Source organism: Sander lucioperca, chromosome 22, assembly GCF_008315115.2.
Source record: "Sander lucioperca isolate FBNREF2018 chromosome 22, SLUC_FBN_1.2, whole genome shotgun sequence".
NCBI lineage: Eukaryota > Metazoa > Chordata > Actinopteri > Perciformes > Percidae > Sander > Sander lucioperca.
This window is the reverse complement of record NC_050194.1, coordinates 6,199,884-6,215,672: the sequence shown is the minus strand read 5'-3', so window position 1 is coordinate 6,215,672 and position 15,789 is coordinate 6,199,884. Positions and strand designations below refer to the sequence as shown.

General features: G+C 41.5%; 1 protein-coding gene across 1 annotated transcript in view; it reads left to right on the top strand.

The window, feature by feature from the left end:
- The window catches only part of snx29 (sorting nexin 29), a 176,660-nt gene that overhangs the window by 125,589 nt on the left and 35,282 nt on the right, over positions 1 to 15,789 (top strand). The gene's annotated exons all lie outside the window — the stretch shown is intronic.

Sequence of the window (15,789 nt, the reverse complement as noted above, 5' to 3'; positions counted from 1 at the left end):
TGAGGTGTCACAACTTGGTTCAGGCTTGGACCCAAATGGAGAAAGGCGAGGAGATGGCAGTAGTTGGTATAAAGGAATTTAATCACAACACAAGGAGACTTACAGACCACGTAAGTAGATCCAGAATCCCGAAGCACAGGGGAAAAGCCCGGAAGACAAAAACTCGGGGGGAAAGTCCAGGAAGCACGGGGAAAGACCAGGAACACACAATTCTGCTGGCAGGGAAAAGAATGAAGACAAACCACACCAGACACAGACTAAATACACAAGGTAACGAGGGTAGTAACGAGGGACAGGTGACATGCGGGCTGAGGAACAGGTGAGACACATCAGTGCAGGGCAGACAATCACGAAGGCGAAGGAAATACAAGGCAGGAAGTAAAACAAGACACGACACAGGAGAAACAGACACTACAAAGTAAAACAGGAAACTGAAGCATAAAAACACACACAAGGATGGAACTAGGAAAACAAAACCATAGACCGAACACGGGTAAAACATAACCATGAACAAATAACAGGGAAACAGTAACGCACAGGGAATTAATTGACAAAATAACACAGGAAAAACCCCAGCTGAAAACCAAAACCATGACATCACTCTGATGATGGGTTGCTGCCGATTGTTTCATCATGCCGAATCTTTTTGTCTGCACATCATCTGGATTTGAACCCTGCTTAACATGGCAAAGACAAACTGAGCTGCACGGTCTAATGAAGGTGTCTCTGACGGCGAAGTCCTGCTGTGTCACTTTATCAGCGAGCTGCCCTCCAATAAAAACTTCAAAGGTGCATTGTTAGCGGGTGGAAATGGGATGTGAGAGCTGGAGTGGGGACTTGGCTCGGCCCTCCAGGGTGGCGGAATCAGGATTCGGCTGGTGACGGTGATGTGCCTTTGAGGGAGTCAGCAAGGGACTGTGATGATCTCTGCTTTAGCCTCCAGACATCTGATTAGATATTGGGCTGTCAGTCGGCCCATTTAGTTTGTGTCTCTAATTGTCTGCCTCTCCCTCTCATGCTTTATTTCCACCACGAATCCGTGTTCCCCTCCCCTCTTCTTTCTTTCACTCTCATTGAGGCCTACTTTGCTCTACTATCCTCCACTCACCACCCTTACCCTCAATCATTTGCTCACTGGCTTCCTTACTATGCTCAAAGCCAATTTTCTAGGACTTGTCAGTGACTCATTCAGTCATATGAAAGAGGGCAGAGAGAAAGAGTTTCCTTGAGTTTTTTGAGTAGAGACAGAGTTGTTAGTCAAGTGTTGGAGGGGTAACACACAAAGAGGAGGAGTGGGAGGGAGGGAGAGAGTTGACAGCAAAAGGGAGTGGGAGATGAAGAGAACGGAATAAAGGAAGCAATTGTGATAAAAGACGGAGATAAGAGCTGTGGTTTGTCCTGTTTTCCTCCTGCTGCGGCGTCAGGCAGTTTTTCCAAGGTAGCCTCCAACTTAGAAGTTGAGTGCTCATATCTGGTTACCACCCGCTGGTCTTAAAGAACTTGTGCTGAGCCCTCAAGTGATAAAAAGCTTACAGTGTCTGGTGTATTGATGGCTGTTCTGTATGAGGAAGAGAGAAAAAAGAAGAGCTGTTGTTTTTTTTTTCTTCTAATGTCTACAAAGCCATATGGCCACAGGGAGGGATTCTTTGTCCAGCATTCTCAGGAGTGGTAACATGCTGACTTTTTCACAGACTTTACTCAATATGTTTTCACTTCTTTCTTTGGACTAATGCAGTGACCGTTCAAAACGTGCCTGTTCAGAACGGGCTGATTGTATGGCCCTTTGGTATTGCTGCTTGCAGGTTTCTGGAGAACCGCTCATACAAACAACTTCACACTCAGCACCGCACTTCCTCGGCTCCTGAGCAATACACCTGCCATGACATAGATGAATAGTTGAGTAGAATAGAGCATACGCGTCATTTGCTAACAGCTAGCTGGTTGGGACAAAAGGGGAACAAAAGCGTTCATTCTGAAAGTTACATCGCTGATGCTTGAAAAGTTTGAGTTTGCTAAATGTAGTCTATATCCACGAAGTACCACTTCTGGGATTGCTCTGTTGCTCCTCAGATCTCTGCAGGGTAAATCCAGACAGCTAGCTAGACTATTTGTCCAATCTGAGTTTTCTGTTGCACGACTAAAACTACTTTTGATCGTACGCGTTCCACCAAAACAAGTTCCTTCCAGAGGCTATTTTGCAGAGGCACCGTGGCTCTGCCCGGTGCATAGCGCCGCCCAAGACGATTGTGATTGGTTTAAAGACATGCCAATAAACCAGAGCACGTTTTTTTCCCATCCCGGAAGGCTGTGTGGACTAGCCAGACCCTCCTCCGCAGCTCTGTGGAGGAAGGTCTGGCAATGCGAGACTAGCTAAAATGTAACATCTCCCGGCTCTCTTTCTTCATCTCTGGCATGTATTCATTCTAATATGATCTCTGTTTGTGGTCTGTGTTTAGAACTGGGATTACCTGAGTTGACATCCTTTTTCCATGAAGTGTTTGCATGATTTTGTCTCCCGTATGCATTTTTGAATAACACAACTGATAAAGCATTCTTATTAGGCTGCAGTCTGCTAACCAGCGCTATTCTTTTTAACGAAACTCTCTCTTTCAAAAGCAACAATATGCACTCAGGGATTGGTAGCAGGCGCGGCGTTGTTTGCCGAGATTTGTAGAGTGTGATGTGACATTTTCTTCAATTCAAAGAGAAAAATATAAAACAGAATATTATAATAACAATAAGCCCCTTTCACATTTTTTACAGGGAAGTAGTCATAAAATGTGTGGAAAAATCAGTTAGGAAATACCAGCTGCTCCCTTTTCATATTTTACAGACTAATGGAAGCAACACAAAAGTGATCTATTGATACACATACACATATTCCAATATACAGGAGATGGCGTGTTAAAAAAACCTATAACTAAAATATATTTCCTTCTATTCTGTAGTCCGTTAAAAGCGCATAGGAGTTACTCCTTATTTGCCACCGACTTCTTCTTCCTGGTACATTTTCTTATGGTGGGAGAATAACTCAAGGGTAAGGTCATTGCTGAGGCAGATTTGAGAGAAGGTTGTCTATTTCCCTCTGCATTTAATAGCTCACCTCTTCCTCATAAAGCTCCTGCAACCTCCCTGGAGCAGATACAGAGGGTGTAGGACACACTAAAGGTGAATACCTTTGTTTTATCTGCCAAAATAAATATCTCATCCCTTATCGGTAGACGGGGAGTAGTTATACGTGCATGACCGAAGGCATACGGTGTTGGAAAGTGGAGCTTTCTCTATACAGACTATCTACTATCTATATTCCTGCCAACACCCCTGAATCTATTGGCGCTTACCCACTGATAGTACCGGCTCGGCTCGACTCGGTCACAGTGCCCCGTCCTCCATTTTCCATTGCAGATTTAGTACCGCCTCATGCGTGAGGCGAGCGTGGCTGGTTGTCATAGCGACACCGCAGGAAACTGCCATGACCTAATGCGACACACACAGAACGTCGAAGGTGTGTGTTTTTGACAAAAAACACAGCTGGCTAAACTATTTAAAGATGGCGGGTTTGTTCAGGACACCCCCGTCTGTCACTAAGCAATGATGACGCAGTGATTAGTGACGATTCTCTCTGACCAATCAGTAGTCAGGTTTTCACGTCACCTTTTGGTATCGCCTCAGCTCGCTTGGAACCTCGACGGAGGTGATACTAAAAAAAGTACCTGTTGGCAGGAACCAGGGACTTTGGAAAACCCAAAAAGGCGATTAGAGTCGAGGCGAGTCGAGCAGGTACCATGTAATGGAAAAACGCCATGTGAATCAAGTTAATCAAAAGGATACACTAGTCTTTTGGTGTAGCAGCTTTCATTTAGCAACAGAACAATGGAGTTTGGATTATTTTGGTCACGACACCACAATGATACTGGATTTCTTTCTTCGTGAACTGTCATTAATGTTCCCATTTAATCAGAAGCAAATGATTTAAAAGCCAGCACACTCATCAGAAGAACGCTTAGTTTATTTTCCATCCACACACCTTCTCCTCTTTACTTTTCCTTTTTTTTTCCCCGCCCTTGCACCTATTTTTCTCGTTCTTCTTTAACTGTAGCTACCCCTTGTCTTGAATGTCTTTAGTTTCTCTTCCTCTTCCTCCTCTCCGCTCTCACTACAGCAATCTTCCACCTTCCTATTCCTCCTCCTCCTCCTGCTTCTGCATCCCCTGGCTCTTCTCCTCACAATGATTCATCCTATAGGATGTCAAGAGCAGCAGAGCTCTAAAATAAACACTTTTACTGCAGTCAAGGTAGTAATCACCCTCTCTCTGTCTTTGGCATTGTCTCTCCATATCTGTTGTTTTTTTCTCTATTTTTCTGGATTTCTCTCTGTGTTCTCATTGTAGGGTTTCTCTTTTTCTGTAATGCTTGTTTTTACTCAATTATTTCTTCTTTTTTGAAAACCCCTAGTGACTTGAGGAGTTCTCATTTCTGATGATGATGATGATGATGATGTGTTGATTTAATATGTTTATGAGAGATATGACAGGAAATGAGATTAACATTAGCTGTGTTTGAAACAGTTCCCTCATTCACTCACTCGCTACTCCCTAAATGGTGCTTATTAAATAGGGAACTATATAGGGAATGACCAAACGAGATTTCGGACACTACACTGACAACACATCGTTGCGTGACTTGTGTCAGTAGATGCGCTGGTTATGGGTGTGAAGGAGGCGGGCGCGCCCAGCATCATGTAAACAAACCCAAACAAAAATACTTCTAATAGGTCCCTGAAACAAACCGAGCACGCAGGAGTAGAGATGAAGAGCTTTGCCCGAACCCGACGGGACCCGACAGGTTCTTAATTTCTGTCGTTTTACACGGGCTCGGGCCGGGCTCCGGCTTGTGCTCCGGGTTGCGCGGTAAATGAGCGGTCAGGTGATGCGTTTCGATTAGCGCGAAAATGGATTCTGAGGAGGTCAAACGGAGGCTGGCCTCTAGCGATTACTTTTTTGGGTGCACCGGCAAAGAAAGCGAAGTCTGAGGTGTGGAAAACTTTAAGCCTATTTAGAGTGCTGAGATGTTACGATGTTACAGAGGACTTACTTTTATTTCTTTGTTCCAACTTCCAAGTGGCCTACGTTAGTCATGAATAAATTATGTTAAAAAATGTATAAATGACTCATTCTTGACAAAAGGCAAAAGAGCTGTGTGCGTGCGCACATTTGAATAATGTTGGGCTGTAAACAGGTTCGGCCTTTTAAAAAGCTGTTAATCAAAATGTACTTGTCGGGCTCGGGCCAAATTCTGTCGGGCTCGGGCCGAATTCTGTCGGGCCTAACTTTTAAGGCCCGATTACAGCTCTACGCAGGAGGATAGTAAAAGGTTGTATATATACTCAGTTTCCATGGTTGCTTCTGCTTCTTCTTTTTCTCCGGGTAAAAACGTCTGCGCTGCATTTGTGGTATACGGGAGTTAAATGTAGGGTACATCGTATGTACACTCAAATTAGCTATTTCCGTGATAGGGAACGGTTTTGAACACAGGTATTGTGTGTCATGATCAGCGTAAAAAAACTTTCTGTAACTTTTCTGTTCATCCATGTTCGCTAGTTTTACTCCTGTCTATTCCCAACCAAGATCAAGAATCTACAGCCAGTCAGCGGCTCTGTGAGGCTGTACTCAAAGTGCTTTAATCTAAATACTATTGTCAGTATGCTGTATGAAAGTGTTAAGTTTAGCAGGTCTAATGTTTACCATGATTTCCATGTTAGTTTAGAGGGGTTAGCTTGCTAACTAGCACACACTTCTAAGCCCAGCTATGGGTGTGGGAAATCCGTTTAGCAGGTATTCGGTTAGAAACTGTTAGGATAATTATTTATCAAAGAATAGACAGAAACACAAGTTCTTCTCAAAGTTCATTTTTACTTGCGCAAGCAAGGAGCCAGTTTACAGCACTCATTTCAAAGTTCAGAAAGTGACTAACGAAATCCTTCAACAGCAGCTTTTTCTAAGCAAAACTGAAGTCATAATACAAAATGATGTTGTTGTCTCCCACAAGGTCAGGAAGTGGCCCCCAGGAGTTTTCTTGTGAGAATATCAGCAGTATTCTGGCTTCCATCATGCAAACAGTTTAATATTAACAGAGAAAAAGAAGAGTTGCTTAGTTTTTTTCTAACAGAAACGGACAACTTGCAATTTTGACCTGACGATGGCGCAAGATGTCAGGGCATTACCAAACGTATTACAGTTCATCACATCTCTGGGACATGAATCAACACCACAAAGTTCAACCTCATGGTGGCCCTAGAGGAAAAGTCACCAACGTCTGTAGAATTCATCCTCTGGGGAACATGAATGGCTGTTTAAAAAATGTCATGGTAATCCATCCAGTAGTTGTTGAGATATTTCAGTCTGGACCAAAGTGGTGGACCGAGAGACTAACACTGTCAACCCTAAAGCCGCGCTGCTAGCATGGCTAAAAAGTACATTGCTTGCCTAGATGAGGGGTTGCAGGCCCAAAACAGGGATGTACACTTACATTCATGTCTTTCCTTTGCACTGGTCTTTTGATATGTCCTCTCTCTCTCGCTCTCTCGCTCTCTCTCTCTCTAAAACTCTAAATGGATTCTATTTTCTGCCTAATTGGGCAAATGTTTTGGTCTACAATGATCTGTGAAGAGGGAGGGGGATGACATGATGGCTCTGCTGCCTTTGCTTTGGTTTGACTCATTCTCTTCTTTTGCTCACTCCTTTCCTCTCTGTTACTAACAACACACACCTTTAAAGACATCCTTATACCTCTAATGTATTTCTGGTGCTCCAAAACCAAAGTTTTTTTATTTGTATTTATTTATTTATTTTAATTATTATTGGGGGCTTATCCCTTTATTTGATAGTGACAGTCTACAGGTACGGGGGGAGAGAAAGAGAGGGGATGACACGCAGCAAAGGGCCGCAGGTCGGATTTGAACCCGGGCTGCTGCAAAGGACTCAGCCTACATGGGGCGCACGTTCTACCGGGTGGGTTCAAATCTAAGCCTTGCGTTGAAAACTCGCTAATAAAAAAAGAGAAAAGGAAATTTCTTTCTGCAATTTGTTGTAGTCTTTCTGTTCTTTCTTTCTTTGTCGCTTCCTTCTGGTCTGATTAACACCTTTAACCAGCGTGACATTGTCTTTAAAGTCAACCGGGACATCATGAAACAATGGATGGATTTTGTCTCGTTGTGTGTTTGAATCTGTGGTAGGTGGTAGTTGTCGTTACTTTATGCTAATGAAGCACACATCCAAATGAGCAAGAGGTCTCTCTGCGTGGGTCTCCTGTGGTGCTGGAAATAGGGTTTGCACTCTGTTTTTTTTTTTTTTACTACAGCGTGGGAACTCCTACAGTACTCCTGGCTGTCAGATGGGGGGACAGCAGACCAGGGTCTTCTTCTCAGAAGAGATACAGCAGGGAGAGAGAGACATCATTATCAGCTGCACTTTCTGCAATTCTCAGCTGTGGCTCCCGACTACTCCCAGTTCCACCTGCTTGTTGGAATACCCTCAGGCTAAAGATCCAGTTAAATGTCAAACAAAGAAAAAGCTGCAATTATCCGTTCACAGACTTCCCCGTGTCAGATCTTTATTTCTGTTGTTTTTTCACGACGCGCAAGTACTCTTTTCCTCAGGAAGGTGTCGTACTGTGCCTGTTACCCTGCTGAAGGCCACAGAGATGTAGGTTTCCTTCATGTGTGCAGTTTGAATGTTCGCCTCAGCTTGTTGTGGCTTTCTACAGTACCTGGTGCTGGAACTTCTTCACGCATGCAATTAGAAACTTGGATGCGGTTATGTAGACCTCAGGCCAGCTTCCCGTGCTGAGGTGTCTGCTAATGGGGTATCTTAATGAATAAGTTAAAGCACATGCTAGCCTTTTTAAGCAGACTGGGAAAACACAGAGCACAGCTTTTATCATAGTGTCACTATCCAGGCGTAGTTAATGTAATAGTGATAACCGCCATCTGACATCGATTGTTGAAATGAATTATCACTTACTGGAAAGACATTTACAAAAGATGACACATAACACACATTCCCACAACAGTGGAACAGATTTTTATTAATTTTTTTTTTTATTTGTCCATTTATATCCTCTTTAATTTCTACAGTCTTTATCGTTTCTGTGTCATACAGTGTGTATTGAGCCTCAGCTAGAAGTGAGAGTCCTGTTCTCGCTTTATGGCGTTCCGTCTTAAATGTCAACACTGATCTGTCGGAATGAGTCCAACTTATGAAATCAAGGGAGCATCTAAAAAAAGATGAGCGTTAACATTTCAAGTCACAACAGAGAACAAATAACAGTTATTCACACGGGAGATTAGTTTCTAGGATGAAGGTTGTTTTTTTAAATAACATAAAGATGTCTGATCTTTTTTTAGGGCTGTAGAAAATGATGACAGCCCACTTCAAAGGTGCTTATTTGTAACATTTTGTGTTGCAGTTTGGAGTTTGATAGAGTGATTGGGCCTCATTTAAGAGCCTCGTAGGAACCGGTTTGTTCCTAAGTGGCACATACAAGTAATTTAAGATTCGTCAATTTTCTTGTACTCAAGACTTTTCTTTGAGCTTACGAATGAAATTCATGAGAATTCAGACCTGTTGTAAGAGTCATGTTCTTGTTCGACGAAGTTTAGTGATACAGACTTAACCTAAAAACAAAACAAAACAAACAATGCAATGCAATTTCTCTTAGCGTTCTTACGCATGGCAATTTAAAGGCTGCAGTTCAGTAGTTGACTCAGACAGCTGCCTCCGGGTCTTTACGCAGGTTGCTGTCCAGACGGATCATCACCTTCTTTATAATATTTTCTCGTCCATCTCCATGACTGTCGCATCCCTCTTACCGCCTCTCATTGAAGTTATGGACCAACCACTTTGCTTTAGTGAGATGCTTTTTAACATCTAACTTCATGTCCAACCACTTTGCTTTAGAGAGATGCTTTTAACATCTAACTTCATGTCAAACAAATTCCTTCTTTACTTCTGTCACAGTACGACGCTGCTCTGACAACACGTCATTGGCAGCTGAATTATTGATTTCAACCGGGTCTAACCTGGTGTCACGTTCCCATTACTGCTCAAGCATATTGAGCAATTTGTCCCGAGAATGAACGCTGATTGTAAGGATAAGGATAAGAATGCAAAAAAATGTTCTTGCATGAGGCCCATGTTGTTGTAAAGCATATGTTACAGTGTATACATTTTAACAGCTAAATCTTGTGATGTAGGTATCCTGTATTTCGGGGCCCATTTTTTTTTCTCCTTCAGATAACGGTGGAGATAATATCTCTTCAGTGAAGGCAAGAAAAAAGTTTGATGCACACCGGGAATGTCATCCAGAAATGTCAACAGTAAACAAACAGTGTAGACGTCTCCCCAGACAAACACAGTGAGCACTTCTTTCTAGACTCCGTTTTATGCAATGATGTTCTGTACTATAGAGTGAGAAATCCATCTGCAAGAGGCAGAGACAGCTTTCTGCTCCTACATTAGTCTCATTAGACAAAAGTGCACTGCGGTGACTGTGTAAGTCATGTAGTGTCACAGTAAGACTAAGGAGCAGCACTTTTTCTTGACCTTTCATTTTGCTACAATACAACCTGAAACTGAATGCAGGGAGTTTGTCCCTGAAGTAGGTGAGCCAATTTTGTGGCAAAAGTCGGTGTACCAAAGAAGTAAATTACAGCACTTCCCTACTAAAGAAAAAAACTCTCTTTGTATCATAAATTGCTGATACTTTAGTAACCAAAAGGTGGATTTTCCTTCTTATATTGAGGTTATATTTTCATCAAACGTATTATTATGCTTTTTTCTCATAAGCCATTTCAATGCCGACAATAGGACTGGGTCCATCACAGTGGAGCTTTCAACGACAGCCAAAACCCATCAACCCTTCTTCCGTGAGGTCCCAGTGAACCCTGATTAGAGGCCCTATCCCTGTTTGAAGACGGCTTTTTTATTGGAGATATCAAAGCGCGGTGCTCAAATATTCCCAGATGCCGCAGTGTTGATGTCGCCAAGATTTTTGTCGGAGATAATGAAAGACTATTTGCGATTAGTCAGGAGGAAAGAGAGCTGTGTGTGTGTGTGTGTCGTGTGTGTGTGTGCGTGTGTGTGTGTGTGTGTGTGTGTGTGTGTGTGCGTGCGTGCGTGCGCATGTGCGTGTGTGTGTGTGTGTTGCCATAAATAAGTATGCCAATGAGACGGCGTGAAATGGATTAAGCTCGCTGTGCTAATACCGCCATATGTGTGGAGCCATTTGATGTCTGAGGAACTGCAGACACTATGGGACTGATTCCATCGTCACGTCTTTGCTAATGCAGCTCCTAATGTGTTTTCAGACCCAAGACACTATATGTGGCTATGGAACATTTCGTACAATACATAAGGACATTTGCACCCACTGCCATCTGGTCTTTGCATGAATTTGTTTGCAAAGGTACCATACATACATGCATACCTCTTTACATACATGTAGCTAGTTATTTGTCATGCTTGTCAGGGCTTTATGTTCAGCAGGGTTTTTTCAGCCGACCGTATGGAATATTTAAAAGCACCAACCTTGTTTTCAGCATGGGAATACAGTACATCATGAAAATGTCTAGCCCTCTACTTACTTACTTATCCTGCAGTAATTACACAGCGTTGCCTTCACTATGACATTGACGTGGCATGTTTTTACAGAGATGGAGCGATTAAGGCAAGTATGCAATACTTTTAGATGTGTGGAAATTCAGCGCTCCAATTTTTTATTTTACACACTTCCGTATGACATTATGAAGGTGACTTAGATGTGCTTCTGCAGGTCGGACCCAAAGTGCTGAGATGACAAGTCTCCAGTCCATTAGAGTCCTTGTCTGCTCCCATCTCGTCAACCACTACTGTCATTTACCAGATTTGCGTGTACCTTTCGGTGCAGCTGCTGCTCTTCATACAAGTTACTGTAGATCAGGTTTTTTCAAAAGTCTGATACTGGGGCCAAATCATTCTGCTTTACACCACAGAGTAGTGAATGAATATATATATATATATATATTTTTATTTTTTTTTTATTATGGATAATCTTTTATTATTCTGTCATGCATAAAAAAAAAAATGCCCAAACAGGCTTACAAGACCCCATTATTTACAACAAAGGACCATAAGCCAAAGTGGCAACATAAATTACATATTATATTAAACAAATAAACCTTCTTGTCGTTTTTTCCCAATGCTTTAGGGACAAAAGTCGCCAACCTATACACATTCAATTTAAACAACCACTCCATTTTATCGTTCAATACCAAAACATTTCTGGATTTTGAACAGACATTTAAGATGGATGTTCTTTACACATCATAATACAATACAGACAATACAAACGAAAATGGGATTCATTCTCAACTTCTTCTAATTCACATAATTCGCACAACCCTTTATCTTCTTGGATGTTTCTAAACCTACCAACTTCAATGGCAAGGGGAAGGATTCCTGTTTATAACTGAGCCACTAACAACCTCGGACTCCTCGATAAGTTCGCTGTAACATAAACTTCAGGACCTTAATAAAATATATGTAAATAAATAAATAAATTGTATTCATATAGTGCTTTTTGCAACACTCAAAGACACTTGTGCTAATTGATAAAGACACAAAGAAGCAACCTTCTTTCTCACCTCCCACATACTCAGATGTCCATTTAATTGATGGTACATGCTTTTAGATCATTCTATCCATCTATACTGTGAAGTGTCATTTTCACATATCTTTTTATAACATTAACGGTGTCTAGACAGGTCTGTCAGCGAGACTTTTAGGACAGCTAATAACAAAGCCTCAGCTGTCAGTCTCCTCTTAATGGCTGTCCAAAAATGTCCGTCACAATGTTTTTGAGGTTGACATAAACACAAAATGTGGTAACAGTTCTTGTACTGCTCTGACAGGTTGTTGTGTGCACCTCTGAAAAGGGCATTACATGACATTGAATGTCTTTTAAGAAGGGTGCCTTAGAGCCAAATAATGTCACAGACCCAAATGCTTCATGCATTTCATAATAATGATGATATGTAGAATAGTTACTTCTTTTATTAGCCACGCTAGCGGCGTGGATCTATGGATGACTATAGCCGTTTTCCGACCAAGTAGTTACAGGAACGTAGTTATAGGAAAAGTCCACTTCTAAACAGATCTACTAACTACTCTCCCCCAAAACCGTTTTTTTCCATTTGCATTCACACTGGCCAAGTGGCCATAGGGACTGGGGGGGGGAGTGGTAAGGGAGTGATGCAAGCACAGCAACGGTCTTTATAGAATTAAAATCAGAAAACCAATATACCAAATACACCAAAAAAAAGTATGAACTAAATACTAAATCTAACGTATATAGCATATTTGTCATAATTTAAACAAGTCTTGTCTCCCGAAGAGAAACGTGTATCTCTCTCTCCCTGTGACCGTGTGTGTGTGTGTGTGTGTGTGTGTGTGTGTGTGTGTGTGTGTGTGTGTGTGTGTGTGTGTGTGTGACTGTGTGTGTGAGTGACGGCAGGCCTGGGAGTTTTGTCAAGCCCACAGGACACGCTTGTGGAGTTTAACTCCGAAAAGACAGTTAACCACAGGTTCCCGTTAATCTTATGATGGACATGTTGTGATATTTAAACAAACGAACCGTCAACGGCGAAATAATTATTTATGAGACCGGTCTGAGAGACCTCCAGCTTACAGCGGGGTCTCTGAGCATAACTGGCCGAGCGACGAGCTAGCGGCCGGGGCAGGCGCCTGCTGGCTGTCGCCTCACTTCATGGAGCTTCTCAACTCCGAAAACCTTTAAGCAAATTGTCAATTTGGCACCAATTTAAGCAAGACTGCCTATATTCGAAATCTAAGCAGTCTACGCAATCTACGTTGTCAGAAGTGAATTTAGTGATGAATAAGATGGCAAAAATGTTAAAATTGTCCCGTTGTTGATCTGTCTTTACCGGAAACCAGACCCTCGTTGACCTAGGTTCATGTACTGAAAAGGGAACAGCGAAAAGACCCTGCCCTGAAGTAGGAGCTGAAAGAGTTATAGGAACTGCGGCCAGAGGAACTTAAAAATCCCCAAATTGGTCAAGTCGAAACACGAGAAAAAAAGGGTTCTAGGAATTTTATGTTCTAGGAACTGCAAAAATCCCTCCGGTCAGAAAGCGGCTAGTGTTGGTCTATCAGTAGGTGGTAGGAGGACTGAAATATCACGACATATGTGTGATGGATTGCTATGAAATTTTATATAGACATTCATGGTCCAGAAAGGAAGAATCCTAAGGACTTCTCTGGAAGGACCTAAGGATCCTCTTAGGGCTGAAGGGCTTAAAGTGATCTGAGTCTGAACTTACCAGACTGTTCCAGCTGTTCTATCACAGTATTTGCCTTTAACCACGTAGTCATTATATTCACACCTTCGATGATTATTAAAAAATATTTTGTTAAAGCACCAATAGTCAACCCTCCAATATTGTCGCAATATCGACATCGAGGTATTTGGTCCAAACCATCGTGATATCTGATTTTCTCCATGTCGCCCAGCTCTAGATCCTTTGACCTTTCCTGTAGCGCCACTAGTGGGTCAGTGGTTTGCACTTATCAGTGAATTATAGTTTTTTTGTAATTGTTGCGGGCAAAAATCCTTGATTATGTGGCACATTTTCTTAAAAAATGCGATGGAATATGCAGGATATTTTTGCAGTTTTATGCGATGAAATTGCGGGAACTTGCAAAAATTGCAGGAACTTGCAAAAACTGCGGTTTCATCATGGCTTCATCGCGGGGTTTGCAGCTTTTCGATGATGTTCACGTTGCGTAATTACGTCACTTCATAACGTTCCCATGGCAACAGGGGAAAATGGCTGCTCTTGTGTGAAGTAAACAACTTTCTGCTAAGATATATGTGACTTTTTTGCAGCGGCGAAAGTGCAGCGTATATGAAAAAATGCGGCCCCCGCATAAATATGCAGATTTTGGCTGATTATGCAATGAATAATGTGATCGCATAATCACGAGTTTCTAGATAGATAGATAGATCTTTATTGTCATTGTATGCGATACAACGAAATTCTGTTGGAGCAATCCTCTCCAAATAGCAGCATAGAGTAAAAAAATAAATAATAAATAAAATAATTTCTGGAGGGACTGTAAATGGGTCAAAGTTTTGTACAGATGTGATACTTGTTTAAAGGCTTTCATAGTGTTGCGCTCGTTAGTAGCTTGAGAGAGAAGTTCAAACCCTGCGTACTTTCTCACCTCCGTGGAGCAGCTCCACAGTCGACTATACAGCGGTTGAACTGGGCAGCGCTGTGGGAATGTGTGTGTGAGTGCTAAAAAACTGCATGCCTGCTCACTTGGTCAACTTATTCTGACTGTCAGCCTACAGATTGTAAGTTAACGTTTAAGAAATGAAAAGTTATGTTAAAGATGACTATCAATGTATAGGTGAATGTTTCTGCTCAGTTTGGAGTTGACAATCATTTTGCTAGAAAAAGACCTGTTAAAGGGGGCATCAAATCCATTCTTGTTTCTTGACTTTATGTGTGTAACTTCTTGCTGATGATGACAGAGCAGGAGGAAGAAAACATGCATTTCAACATTATGGCACAGATGTTCTTGGCTTTGTTTATTTCACTTTTTTGATTTGCCTGGTAGGGGGGGAGCTTTGTGTAGGTACATTTGGTCGATTTTTAAATAAATTTCTGCTTTCATGTACCTCAGTTAAGTCTGTAGTTTTTGGTGTTGGGCATTTTTTTAAATTGAATTCTGAAAAGCCTTTCTGCTTCTCTTTTGTCTCTTTTGTCTCTTTTGTCTCTGTGTATTTCCTGTTTTCTACTGTGAAAATGGAACGCATCTCTTGCTCTTTTTCTTCCTCTCTCTCTGGTAATAGGCTCATCTCTCCTCCTCTCTCTGCTCCCTCTATCTTTCGCGAGTCTGAATAAAGCAGCTAATGGTGCATGGAAATGGTGGCACCACCGTCACGCCTATAAACAGACCTTTTTCTCTGTTATGTGTTGCAGTGTGTAAGTGAAAATACACATTTACAAGGCTGAGAGGAAGTCATTCTTTCACCCATCTCATTCATTTATTGTAAGGCCCGGTAAGAGCTTAGTGACAAATATGTCAACTGCAAAAAAAAGATAAAAGGCTATTAGACAACAGTGTGCTATTGTTTTTCTTTGTTCTTTATCTTTTTTTATATTTATACTTATTTAATCTCTCATTTATAATTATACTTATTTAATTGAATCGCAGTCTTTTGCGATTTTAGTTTGTTGACAGATACTTTGCCAAAGCAATGGCGCAAAACAATGTTAGAGACCTTTTTTAATTCCTTTTTCTTTTACTCAGTAACGGATGTGATTTTAAATGTATCAAAGTACAATACTTCAAACAAAACATACTTAAGTAAAAGTAAAATTACAGATTTTAAAAACTACTAAAAAGTGAAAGTACAAAAAACTACCCAATTACAGTAACGTGAGTAATTGTAAGTAGTTACTTTCTACCTCTGCTGCTGATGACTGCGATGATGATGATTGTGATGATGATGATGATTGTGATGATGATGAAGATGATTGTGATGATGACGATGATGATTGTGATGATTGTGATGATGATGATTGTGATAATTGTGATGAGTATGATGATGATTGTGATGATGATGATGATGATTGTGATAATTGTGATGAGTATGATGATGATTGTGATGATGATGATGATTGTGATGATGATGATGATTGTGATGATTGTGATAATTGTGATGA